Source organism: Quercus lobata, chromosome 4 (assembly GCF_001633185.2).
Source record: "Quercus lobata isolate SW786 chromosome 4, ValleyOak3.0 Primary Assembly, whole genome shotgun sequence".
Lineage (NCBI taxonomy): Eukaryota > Viridiplantae > Streptophyta > Magnoliopsida > Fagales > Fagaceae > Quercus > Quercus lobata.
In genome coordinates, this window is record NC_044907.1 from 68,337,749 (window position 1) to 68,364,806 (window position 27,058).

General features: G+C 32.2%; 1 protein-coding gene across 1 annotated transcript in view; it reads left to right on the plus strand.

Moving 5' to 3' along the window:
• LOC115987061 (nudix hydrolase 7-like) overlaps positions 1-27,058 on the plus strand; it is a 55,795-nt gene that overhangs the window by 9,763 nt on the left and 18,974 nt on the right. The gene's annotated exons all lie outside the window — the stretch shown is intronic.

Sequence of the window (27,058 nt, forward strand, 5' to 3'; positions counted from 1 at the left end):
TTTTAGTGACGAAATCACATTTCGTTACTAAAAGTATGCTTTAGTGACGAAATATGAATTTTGTCTCTAAAAATCTTAACAAAGCCAAGGTTCTTCAGTGATGAAACTGACATTCGTCACTAAAAACATAAAAACAATACCTTTTGCGACGACGAACGGAGCATTAGCGATGGAAAAGAATTCGTTGCTAAAGAGGTGAGTATATTACTTCACCTAACCCCTTTCATTTTATAACTTCTCTTTTTTATTTCAGCTCCACCAACGCCGAACCAGTAATGCCGAACCTGAAGTCGACGATCTCGACGATTCTGATTCCCATTCATGACGATACCCACTCCAAATCGCACCGGCGACCCTTCGCCTCCCTTCGCACCGGCAACCCTTCTCCTCCCATTGTGACCCTTCACCTCTCTGTCTCACTACCGCCGGCCTTATCATCACCTCTTTATCTCACTACCGCCAGCCTCAACATCATCGCCGACAAGCCGTCATTGCCATCCTCAGCCCATTGTCTAGTGAAAGAAGATCCTTTCAACTTCTTGATCTGCTTCTGCATTGAACTCCTCCCTTCAATCCTCTCTCTCTCTCTCTCTCTCTAACGATGACAGTTTGAAGGTGAGATTTGCTAACTTTGCCAAAGATTTTTACTTTTAAATTTTTTTATAGATTTAATCTTCTAATCCATTATGGTTTGGTTATTTTGATGATGATCTCGGCCACTCCTTGTCCAAACATTCTTGTAAGTGTGTTAGTCTGCAACTCTCGAATCCAGGCAAGGTACTCTTTGTGTGCTCCGATATTTTGATTGTTTTATTTTTTTTTAATTGTTTTTTATTTATGTATTTTTAAATTTGGAGATTTTGATTCTTACGAATATTTATGGACGGACTAGTTTGGATTATATTAATCTTTATGTTGTGAATTTGACTGCAATTATTGGCATTTAGGTTTGGGTAACACCAACCTACTGTGAATTGGATTGAGAATTTTGAGATCTTACGAATTGTGGGTTGACTCAATATATGTGAGTTGGATTATGACTTTCTCGTGTTTTTTTTATAATAGTCTGAATCGGTTTGTAGGGTTAAGGGTTTTTTAATTTTTTTGGGTTGGGCTGGGCTATGGGTTTACGCAGTGTTGAGTTCCCTCTCAACCAATTCACTATCATGGGAAGGGACACACCCTATCGTTTAAAACTTTTTAAGGTTCCTACTTTCTAGTAGTTTCTTTCCTGCTCTTAGAAATTAATAATAGTAAAACTATACTCAGCTGCCTTGGTCTCCTTCTCCTTCCTAGTAGTAGCTTTAAAAGATATTTTTGTGGGCCCTGGATTTTATTGTATTCAAAAGTCTAATTTAGTTTTTGAAAATTAAGTGGAGGTACAGTGAAATGATTATGAAGTAGGAAAAAAAAAATACATATATATATATATATCAAAACACTGTAGTTTTGAACAACAATAATTACAACAAAAAGAGGGAAAAAAAAATGAAATATAGGTAAAAAAAAAATTAGAACTGTGATATCTGTTTTACAAAAAGAGTGTGATCCTTCATTATTTCTTGAGGTGGATATCCTTTAGCTTCTTCAACTTCTTCAGCTCACTGACTTTTTATCTTGAGTTTTGTTGCAACGAGAGTGACTGAGAGATAAACTTAAGAGTGGAAGTGGCTGTGGAGCATAAAAGAAGTAGTTCTCTAAATTAGTGGGATTAGGTGAGGTAGGTGTGATATTTATTTGGGGTGTGAGAAAGTACAAAGCTCATTCCAAACCAACAATGGAGAATATTGTATTACAAGTAATTAACAATAATTAAAATTTATTCCTTCAACATCAAGACACTCGTTAAAATAAAATATTACACTCATTTTATTATATGATAAACAAGAAAAAAAATAACTATGGGTGTTCACTTATTATACCACCACATATTAGAAACCTTTTTTATTTTTTCTATACCTTTGTTTAAATGGAAAAAAAAAAATAATAATAATTGACTGTTTTTTACGCCTATTACATACTAAGTTTCCAACAACTTAGTAGTGGAAAACTGTGACATTCCACCTGATGATTGCATTAGAATTGGGTATGTCTATGTAAACAGTCTCTAGAGTAGCAAAACCACAAGCCAACCTGAATATTCCAGTTCCTGAAACCACAGATACCTCCATTTACTTTTGGTAAAACCTGTCCGCCCCTTGTATTTCAAGAGTGCTACCATTGTACCCCTTGTTGGTGAACACAAGGGACATCAATTGGTGCAAGTCAGAGCCGTCCAATGCCAAGTTCACGTAATTGCCATGAGCCCTCCCGACCTTAGATGAGTTCCTTTCAATAGCCACTGTCAACTTGTCATAAAATTAATATGTGTTTTTAAAACCATGGGTAACATGCCTCAATACAAAAAAAAAAAACAATCAAATTTTATTGATTCACCTTGCTTGATTGTAATAACACACTTATGTAGATGGTAACCTGGGATGCACGGACGCGGCTCTAGAGGCGTCGCACCCACGTTCGACGCGGGAGGGACGCCACTGATTGCGCGTCGGGCTGCGTCTGCCACGTGGTTTCTTTTTTTTTTTTTTTTCCCGACTCGCACCAACACGGTTGAGACTCAGCCCGATTGGCGCCGACTCAGGCCGTATCGGTCGAAATTGGCAAAATGGCCGGTTCAAGCCGAAATGGCCGATTCAGGCCGAAATTCAAACACTCTCTCTCACTCCGTCACTCATCTCTCTTCTCTGTGCTCTCTGCGGTGTGTGTGTGCTCAGAATCACGCTCTACCTCTCTGTCTCTGCTCTCCATCTCGGCATCTCCAAAGCAACCCAACACAAATGCTACTTTCCTGCCTGGTCTTCCAAGCTGGCTTCTCAAAAAAAAAACACAAATGCTACTCTGTTGGCCCATGACAAAGAGTTGCAATATAAAAGTCTTTGATTACCCCAAAATGCCCTTTGCTTTGTATTCTATTGGACCCCCTAGATGCACCCAAAATCATGTGGCTGTTTTGGTCATTTTACCTTAATGTACACGTGTTGGTTGAGATGGGTATAGTGCATGATCTAATATGGCATGATTAGGTGAGAGGGTAGGACATTTCTTTTCTGTTTTGTGTTTTTTGCCTTCTTCTTTCTTTGTTTTGTGAATCTAATGTGTTTTTTAAGAATATTTTAATAGTAAAATAAATAGAAAATATAAATAAAAATATTTTTAATAATTTTTTAATTGCCAAGTCCTGTCGCACCCGCACCCGCACCCGCACCCACCTTTTTCAAAAATTGCCGAGTCCCGCACCCGCACCCGCACCCGTACCTGAGTCTCGAAACGCACCCGTGCTTCATAGATGGTAACTCTTAACTTCTAATAACATTAGGACTACTACTTGTTGGCCGATAAGGGTTGGGCTCGGGGGCCAGTAAGGATGGGTTGGGGTTTTGGGTATCATAAATACCTTCTTTTTTTTGGGCCAAAGGGGCTCAAGTCCTAGATAAAATAAATAAATAATTCTAGAGTTACAAAAAGTTTATCAATTATCAAGGTGACAAGTTATTAGGAATTGGTATAAAAAGTAGTGTCATTAATGAGTTGTGTATAAAGCATTTTTTTAATAAAGTATTAAATGCATCTTAATCACTACCCTTAATGTATTTATTAACAAAATTTTTTAATTATTACGATAATTGCTGGGTATATAGCATTACTTTTTTAAAAAAGAAAAAGAAAGAAAGAAAAAATAACACCATTGTCACTCTTTCTGAGGAGGGTTTAACGTGCATGTGCAAACAAAGTAAAAATAGTAAAAAAAATGTATGCATTTTATTTTATTTTGTACCAAGTGGTATAGAAAGAAAGGTACGTAGGTTGAGTAAACCTAGTTTGTTGGCTAAACATTCAAGACTCTTTCTATCTAACATATATATATAATAAATGTCTCTAAGAAAAAGCCTCAACCTTTCACATATATATAGAATCTCTAACCTTCATTATCTTTCTCATTACATTAGTTGCTTAATAATGACTGATTGGTTTTAATTCTGTGTACCAAACAACAAAACATAAAAAGTTCAATAACAAACTTGGTCTCTGTCTAGTAATTCAAGAAAAAGTTTGTTAAAACTGTTCAGATTAGTCTCTCCACCAATTATTACCATTATTGCAATTCCCACATTCCTTGTTTTTCTTAACTATTTTTGAGTTTAGTCTTTAGAGAGAGCCAAACCCAAAACTTTGTTTTGAAACAGACACAAGTGAAGTGATCTCAAATGTTGTTGTGAACAAGAACTGGACACTTTTGAGCAAAATAAGTAAATTCTAATTAAAAACTTATAAAACTTTATACTTGTGATGTTGGAAATTGGATTTGTGGTGGGTTGTTGTGTTGGAGTAAGCGGGTGACTTGCATGGTGTTATAAGGTGGCTTAAATACATATTGGGAGTGTTTTTCATTTCTTGCAAATGTGGATGAGTATTTTTGATTAGATGTAATGAATAGTATTTTATTTGATTTCAATACTTGTAAGCATTATAGTTGTGATGTTTGTGATTGATTTTATAGTGCGTTGTTGTGATGGCGCAAGCAGGTGGCTTGCATGGTGTTATAAGATGGTTGAAATTCATATTGGTAGTATTTTTAGTTTCTTGCAAATGTGAATGAACCTTATTGATTAGATGTGATGAATAGTACTTTAATTGATTTCAATACTTGTAAATATTATAGTTGTGATGTTTGTGATTGGTTTTGTGGTAGGTTGTTGTGTTGGAGCAAGCGGGTGGTTTGCATGGTGTTATGTGGTTTAAATTCATATTGAGAGTGTTTTTAGTTTTTTGCAAATGTGAATGGATCTTATTGATTAGATGTGATGAATAGTATTTTAATTGATTTCAATACTTATAAACACTCTATACTTGTGATGTTTGTGATTGGTTTTGTGGTGGATTATTGTGTTGGAACAAGCAGGTGGCTTGCATGGTGTTAAAGAATATTCTTAACTTTTTGAGGAGTAAGGGTTATGATGATGCTCTTACCTATGGGGGTGGTTCAATTTCAAGTTAAAACACTTTTTGATTAGTACTTTATTTTAGCAATTGGACCACACTACATGGTGTGATTATTTCTTTTTTATGCATTATTTGAAACTAATTGTATTATAACATAGTTAATGTTTTTATTTTACGATTTTAATTTAGTATTGTTTTTATATTTGTGCAAATTTCTTATTGGTGGCTTTTAGGGGATTTTCTTTTGGCATTACTTGAAGACATTTGAGGACTTCTTCCGTTAGTTCTAATTATATTATGCTACACTTTTTGTATTATTATAAAACATCTTGAGTTATTGTATGTGTTGCAAACAATTATTGTATGGAAGGAGTTTGAATTTGATACTTGTTTTATTTTTTACTTGTGGAATGTATAGATCTTTTTTTATAAATGTGATGTTGAAATAAATGTGTTATTCAAATGTGAGGTTTTTAATAATATAATGATAGGTTACAATTTAATATCAAAGCTATAAAAAAAAATAGAATTTTTTCATCACAAATATAGTAACAAAAAATTGTTTTAGTGACGAAATAATTCTTTGCTAAATGTAAATTTTTTTTTGTAAGAAATGGTTTTAGTGACAAAAATTTTTGTTGCTATATAGGCCTGGATTTTCTATAAAATAGTTTTAGTGACAAACTTTTTGGTCATTGTATGTATCCGAACATAGTTTTAGTAACAAAATTATTCGTCACTAAATATGATTTAATAAACTACAGTGTTTTTAGTGACAAAATATTTTCGTTATTGAATAGTGTTTTTAGCAAATTGTTTTAGTGACAAAATAATTCTTTGCTAAATGTAAAATTTTTTTTGTAAGAAATGGTTTTAGTGACAAAAATTTTCGTTGCTATATAGGCCTGGATTTTCTATAAAATAGTTTTAGTGACGAACTTTTTGGTCACTGTATGTATCCGAACATAGTTTTAGTAACAAAATTATTCGTCACTAAATATGATTTAATAAACTACAGTGTTTTTAGTGACAAAATATTTTCGTTATTGAATAGCGTTTTTAGCAAATTGTTTTAGTGACGAAATAATTCTTTGCTAAATGTAAAATTTTTTTTGTAAGAAATGGTTTTAGTGACAAAAATTTTCGTTGCTATATAGGCCTGGATTTTCTATAAAATAGTTTTAGTGACGAACTTTTTCGTCACTGTATGTATCCGAACATAGTTTTAGTAACAAAATTATTCGTCACTAAATATGATTTAATAAACTACAGTGTTTTTAGTGACAAAATATTTTCGTTATTGAATAGTGTTTTTAGCGAGGAAAACATTTAGCAATGGAACATTTTCGTCGCTAAAAGTTTTTTTTTAAAAATAAAATAGGACTTTTAGAACAAAACAATTAGAAATTAGAATTAGGCTCGCGGTCAACTGGAATGTGTATTATCCATATAGGTGATCTTTCAATTGAGAAGATCCGTCGACCTAAGAAACTAAGAGAAAGGTCTATTAAACTAATGATTCGTTATTGTATCAGATAGCAACAACCATTTCATCCGACATGCGTATTTTTTATTTTCCAATGGATTTACATCTTTCATTAATAGAAATTTTTTGATGTAGTGAGTACTAGCTCTGGTTGTTCGCTGTTCAAGAATTCTTGTTTCGGCAGTTCATATCATCCATACATAATGTTTTGATCTAAGATTTCAATTCTTCCGTGTTTCATTAAGTATTCGACTTTCTTATTAGAGTCCCCTCTAGGAAATGCACTGAGTGTTAAATGTATACATAGGGAAAGCCATATGCGATGAAAGATGCAAGCATGGCTTGGGGAGGGATTTTTTACCTACTTTTTAACAAGTAAATTATCTACTCCATCCGACTAGTTCTGGGTTCGAGTCCCAGGCAACTCATTCGAATATCTAAATTATATGTAATAAATTAGGAATAAGGAATCTATATCAAAATCAAAGAAAGGTCTAAGGAATAATGGTATCCATTGTTATTTGCTTTGATCCATTGCTATCAATAAGATCAGTGAATTGGTTGAAAGGTATGGTTCACCGCTTTAGGTATCAACACTATGGCTTTCAACTTAAATGGTTTCAATTTCAACCAATCTGTAGTTGATAGTCAAGGTCGTGTAATTAATACTTGGGCTAATATTATTAATCGTGTTCTGTATTCCGATTAGGCCTTTCTGGGGAACAACAAATGGGTTATTCATTTCATGGTGGATCGGTGAATTATTGGGCCGAGCTGGATTTGAACCAGCGTAGACATATTGCCAACGAATTTACAGTCCATCCCCATTAACCGCTCGGGCATCGACCCAGGAAGAATCAATTCCAAGCATATTGATAATCCATGATCAACTTCCTTGCGTAGTACCCTATCCCCAGGGGAAGTCAAATCCCCGTTGCCTCCTTGAAAGAGAGATGTCCTGAACCACTAGACGATTTTTTGTCGCCAGGACTTTTAGTGTCGGGGTTTCAGCGACAAAATGAGTTTCGTCACTAAAAGTCCAATTTCTTCACTAATGGTCCTTAGTGACGAAAAATTGGACTTTTAGTGACGAATTTAGTTGTAGTGAACCAAAACATGTCGTTTTCTTATATTGAGATAGTGATAAATGCTTATTCATTATTGTATACTAGGGAGTAATAATTGTTAATAACTTGGCTGGTTGAGTTATATTGTCTAATTAATGAGAGACTAATAAAATAAATAAAATAAGTTAATGTAAATTTTTGGACAACAATAAAAAAAAACTTAATGGAAGAGGTAAAAAAATGTTAAATGCAAAATTAGAGCGTCACTTGGCAAGACCTCATTGCTGCATGAGATCTTTGCTTATATATATATTGATTATTATTCCTTGGTAACTCCTAATAACTAATCAACATGAGTCTCAAAAAACTTTGTAATAGGACTTTATCATATATACAAAATAAGCATAGATTTTTTTTTTTTTTTTTTTTATCTTTATTATTATTATTATTATTTAAAAGGATATTGCTATTTTGTTCATCCTTATAAGAATTTAAGCATAGATTAAATTTTCATTATTTTTGACAATTTTTCTTTGATTCCTTTATAATTTATATCTTGTGTTGGTTTAAATGAATTTTTTCTCAAGCTTTCAGAGGATGGACTTTAGATAAGATGTTCAACTTTTATGCGCCAAGCATTGACTGTAAGTCTTGTACATGGAACAAATAGAGATAAGAAATTAAGAATATGGTCCATTTTGGTTGGCCTTAACTTGATTTTTCTAGACATCAATTTTTTCTCTTGCCAAAAGTCCGACTTATTTTAGGCAAAAGTTTCCTTGGTTATTACTTGTATACAAAATTCTAGGATCATTAAATTGAAATAGGTCCTTCACTAACCTAACGAATTGGAATATGATAAAATTTCTTCCCATCCACACTAAACGTTGTGTACACTCAACATTTTTTCTACATCTCATAATGATATGTTGTTGATAAGTGTCATCCAAGTCCAACATGATTAAGAGTTGTAATTGAGAATATGGCCCAAAAGCTTTACTATTCAATACTTTGCAAGAAAAATGAAATACTCATTTGATGTGACAGGAGACAATGGAATTTGACACTGTATACACTGGAATTTGTTCTTGATGTTGTGAAATTGCTGTAGGTACTAAAAACTCTAGTTTGATTAATTAGCAAATCATGTTCTTTAATCGTGAAAAGTCTATAATGAAAAACTTTTATGTTCCAACAATAAATGTTTTGAAGAGAAAATTGTTAGCCCCCTCATCCCATTGGGACCCCCCTTATTTATACAAAGGAAAAAGGGTCCAATATTCCTAAATGTGACTTAGTTACATGGAGTTTTTATGCAATTGTGCCAACATTTCTTTTAAAAATTTAATTATAATTTTAAACTTTAATTTGGTGATTTTTATATGATTTTTGTGATTTGATTTTGATTCAGTAAAGATATTTTAGCCAAAAGAAACGAAGGTAGAGCTATTAAAGAATTCTGTACTTTCAGATTAGCAATTATAGATGGCTAATGCTGCATTGTCATTTATGGTTGTGGTATAAATAAGTAGTATGTTGTTTGGCTGACTGATTGAGGCAAAGCAATTAACCATATTAAAAGGGATTAGCAACTTTTTCTTTCTCCTTTACCATTTGTAGTATGTATATGCCTTTTTCATATATGGTTAAGTGAAGTACCTATTAGGATTTCCCTTAATTATGATAAACATATTAATTTTTTTTTAAAGGAAGTTTTATATTTATTGAAATATATATATATCAAGGGCCATATAGCTAAATTGGCACCTCCCCATAAACAAAGTGTCTGGGGTTCAAAGGAGAAAATGTTTAAATGGCAGGAGTCAGGGAAAAAATGTTCAAGTTGCAGGGTTAATAACATATTGTAATTATTTTTAAATTAAAAAAAAAAAAGATATAGAGATATATATTGTTTTCCTTGAGCTAAAGTAGTTGGGGAAGTGTGGAGTGGATGGTTTTTTCTTTTCTTTTTTTTAGTTCTTGAGTATTTTGGATTGTTTCAAATGAGTAATGGCTCCTTTTAGGCTCCTAAAATTTTTGGTTTATTGATTTCGCTATCTATAACTTTGATTCTTCTTTACCTAATAAAGTTTGAAATTTTCTAGAAGTACATTTTTTCATCAAGAAAATGAATAGAAATCTCCCTTCATGTTCATGCTCATGTTAATGTTCATATTTGTATCTTTCGCAATACCCAATAAGTTGTTTACTCATTTTGTGAATTATCAATTGTAGTTAAGAAAAAAAGTATAAACACAATACTATTCAATTAAACTAACGTGAAAAATTAAATCTATTAGATTAAAAAAATGGACATGAAAATGAAAATTTTACAAAAAAATTTCTTAAATAGAATTAAAATAATTTTTACTCAATATTTTTTATCAAGCAATCATGTACTAACTAACAACATTCCAATCATTACATGCATAATGGGGTGATGAAATGGTTGTTCAGTTTATTTAAGAGTAGTCATGAATTATACATTTACGTATATCTTATGCATTTTATGAGTTTTATTTTATATAAATGTATTTCATAAAATTAACAAAATTTATCATAAAACCCTTCATTGTATTTTTTTAAATCACTATATAATCATGAAAGAAGTTTTTTTTCCCCAAAAAAAAAATGTTCTCTAGTCATAATACTTACCAAAAAAAAATCATGCAATGCACAGGCCAATAACCAGTCTATATATATATATATATATATATATATATATATATATATATATAAAATTAAAGCCAAAATTGAGAAAAAATCTAATTGGATTCTAAACTGGATTTCAATTGTTGTCTAGTTTTGTGTCACGTGTCCAATTTAAAGTTTTTGTTTTCTTATAAAAAAAAAAAAACCATTGATTCCAAATACATTGCAATTTATTATTATTATTATTATTATTTTGATAAGATAATGGCTCCTAAAAAAGGACCATATATGGGACTGTGATTTTATAAACAACATGTAATTTTAAATAGAGTGATGGTAGGTTGCTATATATATAGCCAAAACTGAGAGAAAATTAAATTAAATTCTAAATTGGAGTCTAATTTTATACCACATGTCTCATCTAATTTTTAAATTTGTGTGTCAAGTGAATTATTAGGTGCAAAAATCAAAGAGTCTAAATTCAATTAGATTCTAAATTGAATTTTAATTGGAGTTCAATTTTGCGCCATGTATCCCATCTAATATTTTAATTTCTGTAGAAAGTGAATTATTTGGTACAAAAACCTAAGAGTATAGATCCAATTAGATTCTAAATCATATATATATATATATATATATAATTGTGATTGTTTTTAAATTTATATGTGCATATGCACGGGGTTGCACACTACTTTTATTAAATGAACGTATCAATTTTTAAACACAAAATAGAAAAATAATTAGAAAATTGATTTATTACCTTGTTGACATGGCACTAATTATATTCATTACCATGTTAGTTTTCAAGATTTTTATAATATAATTGGTAATAACTTTGACTTCTTAAAAAAAATTATAATGTAAAAAATTGACATTTGGCTTTTGTTTTTTTAAAATTTTCATTTTAAAATTAGGTAAATAGTATGTTTTTTAGATGATGTTCATGAGCACTTTAACTAAAAAGTCAAGACTTAAACCCTATTTGGTTGCCGAGAAAGCAGAAGAAAACAAAAGAAAAGAAATTTTCAATTTCTGCTAATAAAATGACATCTCATTTACTTATGGAGATGCAATTAATATATTTTCAAATTTTTTATTTTATCTTCTAATTAAGGATGGCATAAAAATATTATTTTGATATTAATGTTAGATACATCAATTATTTTCATGTACCGCTTAATAATTGTAGGGACTAGGGCCCAAAGTAGTGTATTGGGCCTTAGGCCTTGTCCAAGGACATAGACAAGTCTGAGGAAGAATGAGTAATTACCAAGGGTTTCCCTGCTAAAGTCTCATAAGCAGGGGGTGAATGGAACGAGATCCGAGGAGGAATACCTCCTCGTATACGACAAATGTAGTCCAAGTGTGTATTCTAGTGATTAAAATGACACTCCAAAAGGCTCTAACGATAAAAATGTGCCCCATGAATGTACAAGAAGGAAAGAAACTCAAAATATCTAAGGAAAAACTACTACCACTGCATTAAATGCATTGTAGCTACTTTTCTGGTTGCATTTATGTGGAGAAGACCTCTGAATAGTGCTGCCTTGGCTACCACAACTCACAGAAGGCTGAAATGGGTGTCTAATGGGACAGGGTACTCAAGTAGGGACTTAGTTGATCAACAAGTGTAGGATCAAGATAATCCGAAAGAAACTATATAATGTAGGAGATCCTCCATGAGTTAGGCATTGAAAGAGGAGAAAAGAGAGAAAAAGCAATCAAAACCATTTTGAGATCCCAGAGTGATCATCATATCTAGATTTAGCCTCCTCGGAGTGGAAATTTATTAATATCAGCATCCTTGGTTTGTGTTTGAACATCATGAAATCCAATACTAGCAATAATCCAACTCATTAAAACCTAGTTCTTTGACCCATTTCTCTACAAATTCATTGTATTGGGCTCATTGGACTAAGGCTTCATACATTTAGGGCTTGGGCCTCAAACTATGACCCTACCATAATAATGATTATTTTGACACAATAACAAAAGTTTAGAAATAAAATTGACACATTTAAGATGTTAAAAACCATTTTGATACATAGTACAAGTGTTAAAGACTAAAATGGTAATTAAACATGTTTTCACATTTTTTTATTAAAGATTAAATTCTATAAGGATGTGGTTTAAAACCCAAATTTTACACCCTTCAATCCCAACATGCCACATTATCTTATCACGTATTAAAAAATAAGAACAACCATGCTCAATCAATTATAATACTCATCTGAAAATTTAACCAAATTGGGAGTTTATTAAGATGTTATTAATTGTGGTATGATATACTGAGTTTTAAGTAAAAAGCTGATGTGACATCTCTTATTGGATGGTGTAAAACATGAATTTTATACCATATTCTTACCAAATTCAGACTCTTTTTATTAATATCCTCAAAACACTTTTTTTTATTGGCTGAATTTGGAAACTAATATCCTATTTGGTTGTAAGAGAGATGAAAAGGAAAGAAGGGAGGAAAAAGTAAGGGAAGGGAAAGGGAAGAAGAGAGAGTTGTACATAGAAGGATTGCATTAAACAATTTCTTCAAAAGAAAGGTCTTCTTTGAAAAAATAATGGGACCGATTGAAGGATTGTGCTAAGAAAATTTCTAGAACACAAACTTTTCTCAAAATTATAGGTTATGAGAAAAGTATGAAACTTCATCAAAAAAGAAAAAAAGTATGAAATATTGGCAAATTGGTCAAATTGTGTATTCTCACTTTTTAGTTGAAAACTAAAAATTGAAAACACTTGCGACTATCATAGCACATATTAATATCGAAAAACTTAATGAAAGTGGTAAAAAAAAGCTAAATGTAAAGTTAGAGCGCCACTTGGTAAGACCTCATACATTCCCATATGAGGTCTTTGCTTTTATATGTACTAGACACAGACCCGCGCAATGTGCGGGAAAAAAGAAAACTATTTACTACAGTGAAAAATACTATTTCTCTTTTAAGAGCTCAAATGATAAAGCTAAAAGCTAATGATTAATTAAACCAATATAATTTTTTCCTATGAAGGGTCTTACATTTAAGTATGAATTTCAAATTGGTGTGTTTTCTATAACAGGAAGTCTCAAACAATAGGATGATTAAATAAAGATGGATTGAGTATAATATTATTAACAGAAATAGTTTAAATTTAAAAAAAAAAAAAAACAGTAAAATGGAACAAAAATGCAATTGTAATTAAAAGTTAAAAGTGAAATTTCAAGCTCCATTACAGTCTCTCACAACATATTTGGTTCACAAAATACAATCATTATTACTCATACGGAGTTTGGATTGTGCACCTATACTTGCAATTTAGAATCTTGACATTGAAATTGATAGATGGTAAATTCTCTTTAGAATCATGTATATCATTTGAGACCTCAACTACTTCAAGTACTTTGTTTTATCCACATGACTTTGGAATCAAAACTCAAAATGAAATACTAAGGTCATCACCATAAAATATAAATGTATCTAATTTGACAATAAGATTTGATAAACTAATCACTCACCAAAAACAATTATTCCTACCAATCATAACCATTTGAGCCAAATATCAAAACTAAAAATCATTTAGATGGAAATGGAGAAATCAGGAATGCAACAAAATTCCTACAGAATGCAATATGGAAGGAGAGGCAGAGACAAACCAACTCTTAAGAACAAAAGTGCAAGAGCGTGACAACAAAGGATTAAGACTTGAAGAGATGCCCAAAGAACCAAAAGAGAAGACCATGGTGCTTGATTAAACTTAGGTTCAACTTACAACATTTACAAACCACTTAGCTGCCAAGTGCCAATACTCACAACTTTCAACAAACACCTACTGCCCAACAAATTGATACCAAGTGAAGGCCTAAGGCCTTGACATAGCAACTTTGAAATGTATTATAGGTCCTATATAGTTTATGTTTCAATAGTTTGTACCAATTTAAAAATATGCCAAGGGGAGTACAACAAACATCTATTAGACAAAATAATACCTTACATGAAACCTAAGTCCAAAAAATATATATATATATAGAATAACAAATAAGGAAGCTTGTTCTACAAATTCTCTCATGACTTTGATAGGGAGAACCCTCAAAGATAACAATATAGCAATAGTCTTCCTATGCACTTTTCAACTTTGACAGCCCATGAACATATTGGAACTTCTTCAAATTCTTACACTAAAATGAAACACCAATCCATTTTCCTTTCTTAGACTTTGAAGCTTCCAATGAGGACCATGATTTGCCTGAGAATAGGAAAATTTTTCATCTGTTTCAATGTTGTTGCAGACTTTGTTCTTAGCATTTCTCTCCTTCCAAAAGCACTACTAAAGACAACATTCTATTAGACATCTTCTCAAATAAAATGTGATCAATAAAAAAAATGTTTGCTTCTCCTTACAAAGGCAGCAATAGAGAGGTACACCCCAATAAGAAATTGAACAATTAATAAAATCTCTTAGCTTCCGTTTAGTTAGCTGTGCCCCCACTTATTGAATTTTTGTTTAAATCTATTGCTGGAGAAAAGAAGAAGCAACTATTAGACAATATTGAATAAAAATAAAAATGCAATATTTTTCATCTCAAAGATTTAACATACAACTTTGTTCATTTTGCACAGATGATAGGTCCTTGACCCTAATTGCACAAAGATTAAACTCACATTAAATAAAGTTAAGTAAGACCCACATTCTTTTTTGCTAAATAATCAAGTGAGAGTGGCCCTTACACACACTTCAATCATTGAATTTTTAATTCCATTTTAAAGACCAAACCACTTGAAAGATAAATATTTACATAAAAAATAGGCAGGGAAGGGAGGAAGTTAGTTTAAATTGTTAATTTTTTTGTATAATTGGTCTTCTTTCTTGTTGGTTTTTTTTGTGTGTAAGTTATTCTTTCCTACTAATGATCTTCACACATTTCAAGTCATAGTGAGAGTATAGAAATTTGACAGAAAGTTTCAAACCCATTAATCTTTCAAAGCTTCACAGTGAAGTCTGAAGGGCATCAATAAGATCAAAATTAATTTAACCCTACAAAAGAAAAAAAAAAGGTATAACCATGTCACTTCAAAAACATTTAAGGAGCAACATAATTGGCAAATCAAATATCAAATATAAATTAGAAGAAGAAAGATGTATATTAAGTAATGAAGCACACTTGCAACCCATACCTTAGTTCCAATATGGCAACAAACAAAAGCCAAATTCTCAGCCTCAATGCTTAAATCAAGGAGCTAATTTACCATAGATAAAGCATGACAGATTTCCCCTAATATCATGCCCAATTTCTGACTTTGTTCTTTGTAATTACCTTAGGAATATATCATGCATTTACTTTATAACTTTTCCTTGTACAAATTACTTTCTATACATGATGTAAATAGAATTTCTCATAAACATATTTCAAGCCTGAATCACTGTCCATGATTCCAATAGTATTAAAAGCATGTAAAATTTTCAAATTGTTCATACCCTTTCTGAAAGAAGCAATGGTGTTTTTTGTATTGCATGAACATGGCAGTGATCACTTGGACTTCTTCTTTCTAGAGCCGCTAGGTACTGATTCGTCAGATGGAGTCGATGACACCAAAGCTAATTCGTCATATTAGCATAGTTGATTCCTGTTGCAGAAAGCATTGAATGTTTCTTCAAAGTTTTAAGTAAAAATTTATTTAAAATTGAAAGTGAATAAGAAAAACCTAAACAATGAGAGATGTGGATAAGGGATTCACCATCATTGTCTAGTTTATGATTTTAATGGTGACACAATCATCAAACCCTATAATGTTCGTCATTGCTGTATCTTCATCATCAACTTGAGCCCTTGCATCACTGTAACACATGGCATCAATTCAAAAGTAGAAAAAAAAAATTAAGACAAACAATTTAGAATGGCAGAAAAGAATACATGGCCGATCCTCTAAAGATCTATAGCCTCAGAAGCATGAACACTCCAAAATCCCTATACTTAAAATAAAAATAAAATACACATAAATATATTAATTGATTTAAACACTATACCCCCAACGTATCATGTCTTAATTTTTTAAAGAATCGACATATCACTGTGTGATCCATATCCATATCAACCCCAAAATTTTGGGATTAATGCTTGGTTGATGTTGTTGTTTTAGTAAGAACAAACGATTTATGTGCACTTGGTGTGTCCATAATTACATCAATCGAATTATCAGTTTTTGCTTTGCATATAACATAAAAATACCAACACATAAATGAACAAATCAATGTAGAATTTGATTACTAATATGAAACAAAAATTCATTTCAAAGATAAAACTTAAAGAAGGCCATGATTAGATAAAAGTAGACATATATGTATATAACTTGCATTTCTAGGATTGGACCGTAGTTGAACATCATCAACAGTGCAATAGTGGTTGAGTTTTTGAATGTACTCATCGACTATCAATTGTACTCCAGGGGAACACTTTTTCCCTACCGTTAATATCCGTAGCAACTCTCTGCCCAAAATAAAAAATCAATTAGCATTTAGTTAAACTCAGAATTTGAAGGAAAAATCAAAAATAGATTTTATTTACCACAGATTGGCCCGTGTATATGCCTCCTGAAATATGAAAAAGTAAAGTAAAGAAGCGGAAATTATTAGTAAGAAAAGAAATGGTGGAAAATGTAAGAACTTGAAAGAGGAGCAGTTAGATTGGCATAGATTGAAATAACCATCCCGCCTTCCTTTTGCTTTTGATTTTGCCTAAAAGGAGGAGGGGGAGGATAGAGAGGCAAAATTGAATCTGGTTTTTTTTTTTTTTTCATAATTTAATCAAGTTTTTCATACGGCAAAAAAACCTAAAATAAATATCAGTGCAACATTCAATCCTGTACCAATGATTTTCTTATGGCCTGTTTGGATGTTTGAAAAAGGAGGGGGAGTAGGGTAGAGAGAGGGTGAGTAATTCAATTACCTTATTTGGAAGGTTTCTAAGGAATGAGGGGAGGGGGTTTGGAGGGATTTTAACTATCTTTAATCCCTCATTTTTAATTCCCCCAAATTGGAGAGATTTGGAGGGAGAGGGGAGTAGATAAATTATTGACCAAATGAATTCCCCAATTTACCATTTCTAAATTAACAAAATTACAAACCGATAATATAAATAATCTTTATTTGTTTCCTAAGAAAATTTAAGGTGAATGGAAAAAAAATTTTGAATCTCACTATTTCATTGACACATCTGATTTGAACCACTCCACAATCTGACAACAATGAATATCACACTCCACAATCAGGCATATTACAATGAAAATCACACACACACACACATACAAAAACATGTTAGCAGCTTAGTTCTGAACACAAAGGCAGCAAATTTGGGTTCTTCAAGTGAGAAAGTGAAGGGAAAAATGGGTAGAGGGGTTAGAGTACTGGGTTGAGCATTCTAATATGTCCTTCGAAGTCTTTCAAGCCCTCAACCAAGTCTTACAAAGAAGATATTCACAAACAAGTACACAACTAGCAAAACCAATGGTTTCTTTTGCTCATTCTCCTACTCTGGTGACTGTCTTCCCACCTAATCTGCAAGCTCCAGCGACCGAGGCTACAGTTCCTCTGGTGGTTTCAGGTACTGCAAAAATGCCATAGGTGAAAGAGCTTTTCTTTTTGTGTTTGTTTTCTATATATATATATATATATATATATATATATATTTGTTAATTTGTTTAGTCAAAGTTGCAGGGTTTGAAAGCTCTGTCACATTTATTAGTAAACCATTGTCTTATGCTATAGTGCGAGCAATAACTTTTTGCATGACATACACATTGATATGTGGACAGTTGGATTATTATATTTTCAAATATGTGTAAATTTGTTTATTTAAATCATTTCCTCTTCTTTCCATCCTAATTTTTAAAACATCCAAATAAGAGCAAGAGCTAATTACTCCCTTCCCCCTTACTAATTTTAAAAACATCCAAACAAGATAGAGGATAACCATTCCCCTCTACTCTCCTCCCTCTCTAAACTTCCAAACAGGCCATTAAAATTAGAAACAAAAGTACCCAAACTAAAATCAATATTTTTAGTGATTATTATAATCTAAAAAAACTAACAAAAATAAAACAGAAGCAAATATCTAAAATTGAGAAAACAAACATTTTGATAGAGAATCCAAAAACCCAAGACAAAAACAAATCAAATCTAAACCTACCCAACAAAAAAAACTCAATTAAAAGTAACGTTTTATGCCCAAACCTACGAAATTGAGAACAAAAATGTACCTTTGTCAATGTCAGTTCTAGCAATTTGATGGTTTATGTCTAGCAAGGAATGGTGATGACTAGCCATACGAACTCCGTCTCCTTTGTATTACAAGAGTTTTTTTTTTTTTTTTTTTTTTTCTCCTTCCCTTTCTTTGCATTGCTAGGTTTTTTTAGTTGCAGCCTTTTTTTATTTATTTGACTTTAACCATTTTTTTTAATATATATACACAACCACTGTCAAACGGTGTTAACATGGTAAAACAATATAATGTATCATTTTTTAAGTTATATGTGTCTGAATTTTAGATAGCCACTTTTCCTATTTGTCACCGTCTCCTTAATTGTAGGAATCCACTTTCTCTCAGTTTCTGCTATTATATATATATATATATATATATATATATAGACCCCTTTGCCCATCCATTACCTCAGACTCCCACACTTACGTCTACCTGTCCTCGGACTATTGAACGTCCTCGGATAGGGCCCATGGCCCAATATACCTCTTTGGGCCTACCATCCATACAAGTCATATATTAAAATTTTTATCTAAATTTAATACTACTTATGATCATTTTTTTTTTCTAGATAGAATGTATAGTGATTTTTATTTTATTTATTTTTTGAGAAACATTAATATGTAATTGTGTTCATTAATATTAGAATCATTAAGTCATTGTGGATAATTATGATAACATGTAGAATTTTTGTAATTTTTAATTTCAATTTAATTAAGTTTTCTATTACCTATTAATATATATATATATATATATATAGATGACTTATAAATTTGAATTTTTTTTTTAGTTATATGATTTTTTTTTTTTTTTTTTTTGAGAATACTAAGTATTTTCTTAACACATACACGGGGAGAGGGGAGAAGGTTTTTTAAAGAAACTTACAGTGGTGTATATCCAAAGGGCCTAACTCTTGGATATATAGCACAGACTTTAAAATCTCTTAAACTCATACTCATTTTCCAATGTGGGATTAACACACTGTTTTTTCTTTTGAGAATATTAAGTATTTTTTAACACATACACAAGGAGAGGGGGAAAAGTTTTTTAAAGAAACTTATAGTGGTGTATATCCAAAATGACCTAATTCTTGGATACACAGCACAGACTTTAAACCACTTTAACTCACACTCATTTTCCAATGTAAGATTAACTCACTGTTTTTTCTTTTGAGAATATAGGGAGAGGGGAAAAAGTTTTTTAAAGAAACTTACATTGGTGTATATCCAAAATGGCCTAACTCTTGAATACACATCACAAGCGTTAAACTTCTTTAACTCACACTCATTTTCCAAGGTTTATTATATTGGACTCCTCATTTTCTACACTAAATTAACTAATTTGGCACAAAAATTTAAAAGTTTAGATTAGATGAGACACATGACGCAAAATTAAGCTCTAATTGAAATTCAATTTTTACACTAAATTAACTCACTTAGCACAAAATTCTAAAATTTAGATTAGATGAGACACGTGGCGCAAAATTAGACTCTAATTGAATTTCAATTTGAAATTTATTTGGATTTTCTCTCTGCTTTACCTACTACTATTATTATTATTATTATTATTATTATTATTATATAGATGAGATCCAGGCAAACAAACTAAACTAATGGTATTGGGGACCAGGTGCTATTGTACAACCCCACAACCCGCAAGATATTATCAACTTTTAGTGAATGCTTGTGTGTGCATAATGGCATGCACTACTTCTAAGCAAAAAGGAAAATAATTATTCACATTTCTTTTTGGTTAGGTTCTCTTCCTTCAGGTTTTCAATCTGCACCCGCTACCCAAATCCTATCTCACCCTTTTATCAGCTTAAAATAAAAGGTAATTATAGTTTTATATTGTACTAACAATGTAAGTTTTACATTGTAAATTAAACAAATAAGTTGAATTAGTGGCGGAGCTAGAAAATTTCTTAAGGGGGGCCAAGTTTAATATATATATGAAAAGTTTAATCGAAAAAATAACATCTATATATATACACATAAAATATGTTTATAACATGATTTAATATATGTTATTTTCTTATATTTAATAGAAAAAAATATAATATTAATAAAAATTAAATGATTCTTAATTCCTAACCATGAAATCCACATTTATGGTTCTTCTAAAAGGAAAAAATAATGTCTGTATCTCTAATTTTTTTTTTTTTTAAGATTTTTATTAAAGATATTTAATTACATATTTATAGGATGTCTTCTAAATATTATTTGGTTTGATGAATAATTAGAGGGAAAATAAAGTGCACTAATAATTTATAAACCTTTCTATTTAAATGAAATACATTAAATTTTCTTTAAATTTATGAGTCATGTATGATATAAAAGTAATTTTAGGAAACAAAAATAATGCTATATATTTTTATATTTTTACCAAACATTAAAAGAAGGAAGAAAATACTGTGTACATTTAATATATGTTATTCATTTATAAAAGAGTAATGTTACAAGTACAAACTATTTTACAACATTTTTACAAAATGTTGATGTGACCAACCTCTTATTGATTTTCATCTAAACCCATCATTAATATCACATTTTCATTTACCAATAATTTCTTACCACATCAACAGTTTGTAAATTTTTTTTTTTTTTGTAAAATAGTTTGTATCTCTAACATTATTCATTTACAAAAGAGTAATGTTACATGCACAAACTCTTTTACAACATTTTTATAAAATGTTGATGTAATCAACCTTTTATTGGTTTTCATCTAGGTTCATCATTAATATCATATTTTCATTTACCAATAATTTTTTACCACAACAACAGTTTATAAAATTTTTTGTAAAATAATTTGTATCTCTAGCATTATTCATTTACAAAAAGAGTAATATTATAGACATAAACTATTTTACAACATTTTTACATGATGTTGATGTAGCCAACCTCTTATTGGTTTTCATCTAGGCTATCATTAATACCACATTTTCATTTATCAATAATTTCTCACCACATCAACAGTTTGTAAATTTTTTTTATAAAATAGTTTGTATTTCTAGCATTATTCTTTACAAAAAGTGTGCAATATTATAAATTTTACATTGCAATTTCAATGTAAAGTAATAATTTTCTTAAATAAAATGATCATATGTCACTCTATTACCGAGTAAAATCATGAATGATGCAAACAGTTTGCGCCCATAGATATTAGATACCAGTCTCTGGTTTTGGCGGCTATAATGAATTCATTTGGATTAAATTAAAATTTCTTTATATATGTGACATTATCTATATCCGAAAATGAGATAAAGTATTATTCCCGCAAAAAAAAAAGGAAGAAGAAGAAGAAGAGAGATGAAGTATAACAAAGCATATCTTGTTAGATAAAGAAGAAATCAACAGATGCACCAGTACAATTGTTTTTATTTAAGAACATAAATTTCTGGGGTAGGTAATACCGAGCAAAGATTGAGTTTGATATTATAAAAACCTTAATTTCATTTTCATATTACAAGTACCTTTTTTTTTTTTTTGTGCTGAATATATTACAAGTACCCTTGGTATTGGAGTCCAACTAGACTTGATATCAACAAAGGAAAATCTAATACCACTTGTTGGGTTAAGATAACTTGACCCCGGTTAATTAATTTAATTACTTAAATTGATTAATTAGGTCAAATTATATGCAAATCGTAGTGGTGCCAACAAATCACCAAATAAACTAAATACAGCAGAAATTAAATTGATACGATACAGTGATTTGTTAACAAATTAGGAAAACCTTTCGCAAGACAAAAACCCCACCAGTTTTTAAGTTCACTACTCCCAATAATTCACTAATCAACAATCAAGCGGTTATAAGTATGAGGAATCTTACCACTACTCTGGCCTATCCTAAAATACTAACTTATAGTTGAACTTTCGCTCCAATACTCAATTGAACTTGATCTTGTGGTAGTTTTCTTTCTTTTGATGCACAAAACTCTCATCTGTGACTAACTCCTTTGTACGGATCCCAATATGTGACTAATTCTAGTAACTTAAATGATTATTGTTGACTGCAAAGTTCTTCACTCATTGAACGATAAAGATCAGGAAGCACTTAATTAAAAAACCCTAAGGTGTATAAACACAGTAACTTCTCAAAGAGAAAATTAAGCTCTTGGTCTCTATATCCATATATAACGGCTTTTAAAATAAGCCTTATATATGTTTAGGGTTGTGAGAAAAGAAACTCTAAACAAATACATCAACATGGGCCGAATTTTAGATCTGGAAGTCTGAAATCATAGTTCTTGATAAATCAAGCTTGTGTTAAGCTATGTGTCGAGCCTCCCATTAATTCTCGATAGCAACTGTTTGTCGAGCTATAGATCAAGCTTTAGTAAACAACTTTTCTTCACTTATTTTTTGGATCAATCTTCATTTCTTTAATACCACCACTTTATATGTATCAAATCCAACTTAGATCTACCCAATTTACAAATGAAGTGTGTTTTGTCGAAGGATTAGCCAATTAAATAGAAAATATGACCTAACAAGAATGATGAAAGAGGTAATGAGAAGATAGATTTATTATATTTTATTTGATTTTAAGTATCAAGGGAAATTTTGTAATTTCATAATACTTGGAATTGGCTATGCCAATTGTCCATTAGATCTTCTTATGGGTTTTATTTAAGTTTGCTTATTTAGTTGGGCTTAGTAGTAAAAGCCTAAGGAGTCCAAGTCCAGGTCTTATTAGGGTTTTAAGAAATTCTAGTTCAATTAGGATTAAGTATTAGTCTTCTATTTAAAGAGTTGTAGAACTTTCTATTAAGTTGATTATTAATGAATGTTTTTAGAATTTAAGAGATATGAAGCTTTCTTTTATGGTTTGTGTGATGCAACTTTCTCTGAGATGTGATGCCAAGGAACCCTAGGTTTGATGCTTAGGAAGTCTAGGTGTGATTCCTAGAATTTATCTATTTTTTTTAAATTTTACTATTCATGGTTACTATTCACATAACTGTTTATAGCAATCCAAATCTTGATTTTTCACCTTTATGTTCATTCCCAAACCCTATTAATCCTTGTCCTCTTTGAAAACCCTTTAATACCTATTATTTTCTAGCTTATTCCCCACCAAAACATAACCCTAATTCTTCAAAACCCAACCTAAACTAGATTTGCCCTAGTGTTCTAAATCAGATTTTGTTGTTCCCCCTTGTCCTACATCAATATGCTTAGACAAGTTCTAATTGATATAAGTCCTGTTGGAAACTTCTTAAGCAAGGCAGGCGAGTTGGATTTTAGTACTTTGTGCTTAATCTTAATTCAAAAGATATTTAGTGAACTCTTTATCTTTATATCCCTAACTATCATGAACTATTTCACATCTCTAGTTCTTGAAAAAACCTCCTCTTATTCGTGTATCTTTGATGCAATATGCCTTTTCAATTTTAACTTGAAACATATTTAAAGCCAATTAAAAACCATTAATTAAAGGTGAAAATTCTTACTATTCATGAGCATTTGGTGGCAGAAGACATTAACTTGTCCCCTCTGTCTACTTTATTGCCCCTTTGGTTTAGCAGGAATAAAGTGGCTTATCTCCTATTTTCCCATTCTGGTTTGACATGGCATAACTTAATATTGATGTAATCGAAAATCATGAAAGTTGGATTCATATTGTTCCTATGATAATCACTGAAATATGGTAACATGGTTTTCTTATGTTCAATTTTTTTTTTCTTTTCCAATTCTTTAGTGGATGCCAGTTGAGGATTGTGCGGCCCAACCTTTTAAACAAAAACAAGAGCTCTTCAATTATGTTGCCAAAATATACTTATCAAAGTCAAAAAAGAACTATCCTGGTTTTTCTCCACTGGCTACAACTACAAGCTTTGGCAAAGCAAGCTACCTCTACTTCAATAATCAAGATATGAAACACCTTGTCACTTCATAAGCAAATGTAGAAAGTCAGATTTTATGTGCACAACACTATGATAGAAACCCTTGAAGGGTTAGTTATACTGTATAGAATGTCATACTTAGTGTACATTTATTTATCGTGTTATACCTCAAAATGTGGATTTCTTTATGATGATGCATGAAAATTGTCAGTGAGTTGTTGGCTCAAAATCACGCTAATGGACACTTACAAAACAAAACACAAGGACCAAACAGAAGGCACCGGTGTGGTACCAACTAAAGACCCTTCAAAGGCCAAGTTAGTGAATGAGAAATCTCTAAGAATTCTATAGTGAGAGAGCTAGAAATTTTCTGCGTACTTGAGAAAAGAGGAGATCCGGTGTTTATATAGTGGCAAGTAGTGGACCAAGATTCCTTAGATGTTGGGATCTTTACTTGTAGGGAAGATCTAGTATTAGGGTTTCCAAAATTTTAGGGTGTCTTTCCATATGAGGAAGATATGGGTACGTAATAGGATCTTTGTGCGTGGTACGCAAGATTTTTCCATACATGAGTATGCATGTGGATCAAGTAAGGCCACATGGGAACCTTCAGCTTTCCTCTCCATCAATTTTGGGTCCTTCGTTGCTTAAGGATCTATCATCAGTTTGTGGGGGAGACGTGCGCATCAACTTTAGGGTTGCACCATCCACCTTACCGTCATTCAGAGGACTCCATCGATTACTATAAGGCTAACGGCAAGGCTAACAGTTCTAAAGGTGGCGTCAGCCTTCATAGACTATTTTGCTTTTGGGTCTCAATTTCCTTGTAAAAAATACCCTTATCAGCTGCCCCCTACTCCTTGGTTCTGTCGATTATGGCTGACAGGCCTCGAAGTAATAAGAGTCTTTATGAGCATTAATTGAATTTTTATTGAAGAGTGAATCATTAATGACACAGGCAACTTTTAGGTTAAATGCTAGGTTACACATGGAACTTATTGGTTGGCCTTCTTTCTCATCAGAAGCGTTGCTTTGTATATTGTGCCCTTTCACTCTATAAATATTTCTTCCTCCCATAGTCATTTTCTTTACTTTATTTTCACTTCTTGAGAGCTCAAGCTCAGGGTTACTCTGTTGCTGTGTCACTTCGTCGTTTCCGAGCAATCTGTTACTTTGAGCCATCGTCTACTATCTTTGTAAGTTTCTTTTCCTTACCTTATTTTCTTAACTCTCCAGTTGGTCATCATTTATTTAGAGACTTGTTGAATAGGTTCTTGGAATACCTTTGTTGCTTATAGGTGAATAGATGTTAGGTGATAAAGAAGTGATGAGTGAACAATCATCGTCAGTCCATGAGGGTGTGGGCTATGACAAGGTCTATCTATCAAGACGTAAGCCCGCGGAAAATTTAACCTAGTCTCTAGAAAGGGAACCGTTTGCTCATTTCCCTGCCAATGAGGAAAAGGAGGAGTATGAAAAGGATGAGGAAGAAGGAGCAGAAGAGAGTGACGAAGGGGAGGAGGAAAAGGAAGAAGGAGAAGGTGATGAGGAAGAGGAGGAGGAAGTGGCAAGGAAGGTCAAGTGGAGGGTGATGGGGAAGCAGGCTAGGTAGATGGTAGTGGCCACAGGCCCTTCATCCTTTCTTTGATATGGATAGTGAACGACTTTTACCCAACAATGTCCTAGAAGGTCTTTGACACACTTCATGACTATCACCAAATCCCCGAGAATTCCCCTTCGGTTGTCAAGGAAGTTCGAGAGGTGCTACTTAGGAAAGATGGCAAACGTCGGCATGTATAATGTCATGTTAACCGCAGGACTAAGATTGCCACTGAGGGAGCTACACCATTAGCTTGCCAATTATTTGTGCTTGTTCATCAGCTAACTTGCCCCCAAAGCGTGGAGAATCTTCATCGGTGCTGAGGTGATATAGGGTCAGTTGAGTGGTGGAAACAGTCAGCTTACCCTCGACGAGTTTTATTATTATTATAAGCCTCAGCAGATTTCCTTGTTGAAGTGTATTTACCACTTTTTAGCTAGGAGGTCGTCGCTTAGATTGGTGTCTAATATGCCTGATTCCAATAGGAATTGGAAGAACATGTACTTTTTTTTAAGGGGATAGACTGGGTGTGCAAATCTAAGGAGTGCGATAGCATGCTCAACAGGTTTAACAATACTTGGGGTACTGTTAGGGAGTTTGGTGAGTCGTTAGTATTTATCTTTCATTACCTTGTTAGTTTTAATTATGTATCTAGCTTTTTGCTTTGCCTTTTCAACTTAAGTCCTTCCACAGATAATCGATGAGCAGGAGAGTTTCCTCTGATGGGTTTGGGTGATCCCTCAGGAGCAGAGGTAATGGAAGGACCTTATGGCTCTTGATACCCTCCACACTTTTTATGAAGGTCTAGTGCCGACACTCAAAACCCAACAACTAGACGCTTTTTCACACCAACATAGATTTCCCTCTCTATCCATCTATTTTTTGGTCAATTACCCTTATTTTGCTTCTCTTTATCTAATTTCATTCGTCACCTTTTGTAGAGATGGACGCTGGCCGACAAAGGAGGACAATGAGGGAGTCGGCTGCTACACGCAAGCAGTAAGGGGAGACATCGGCATTGGCCCCCAAGGTGGCCTCCTCCAAAGTGGCCCCTAAAAGAAAATGCAATGCAAAGGACAACCGTTTGTCCAAGAAGGCTACAGGCTCATCTGTTGGAGCTGATTGTGGGGATCAGTGGTAGAAATCTCCTCCGCCTTCTCAT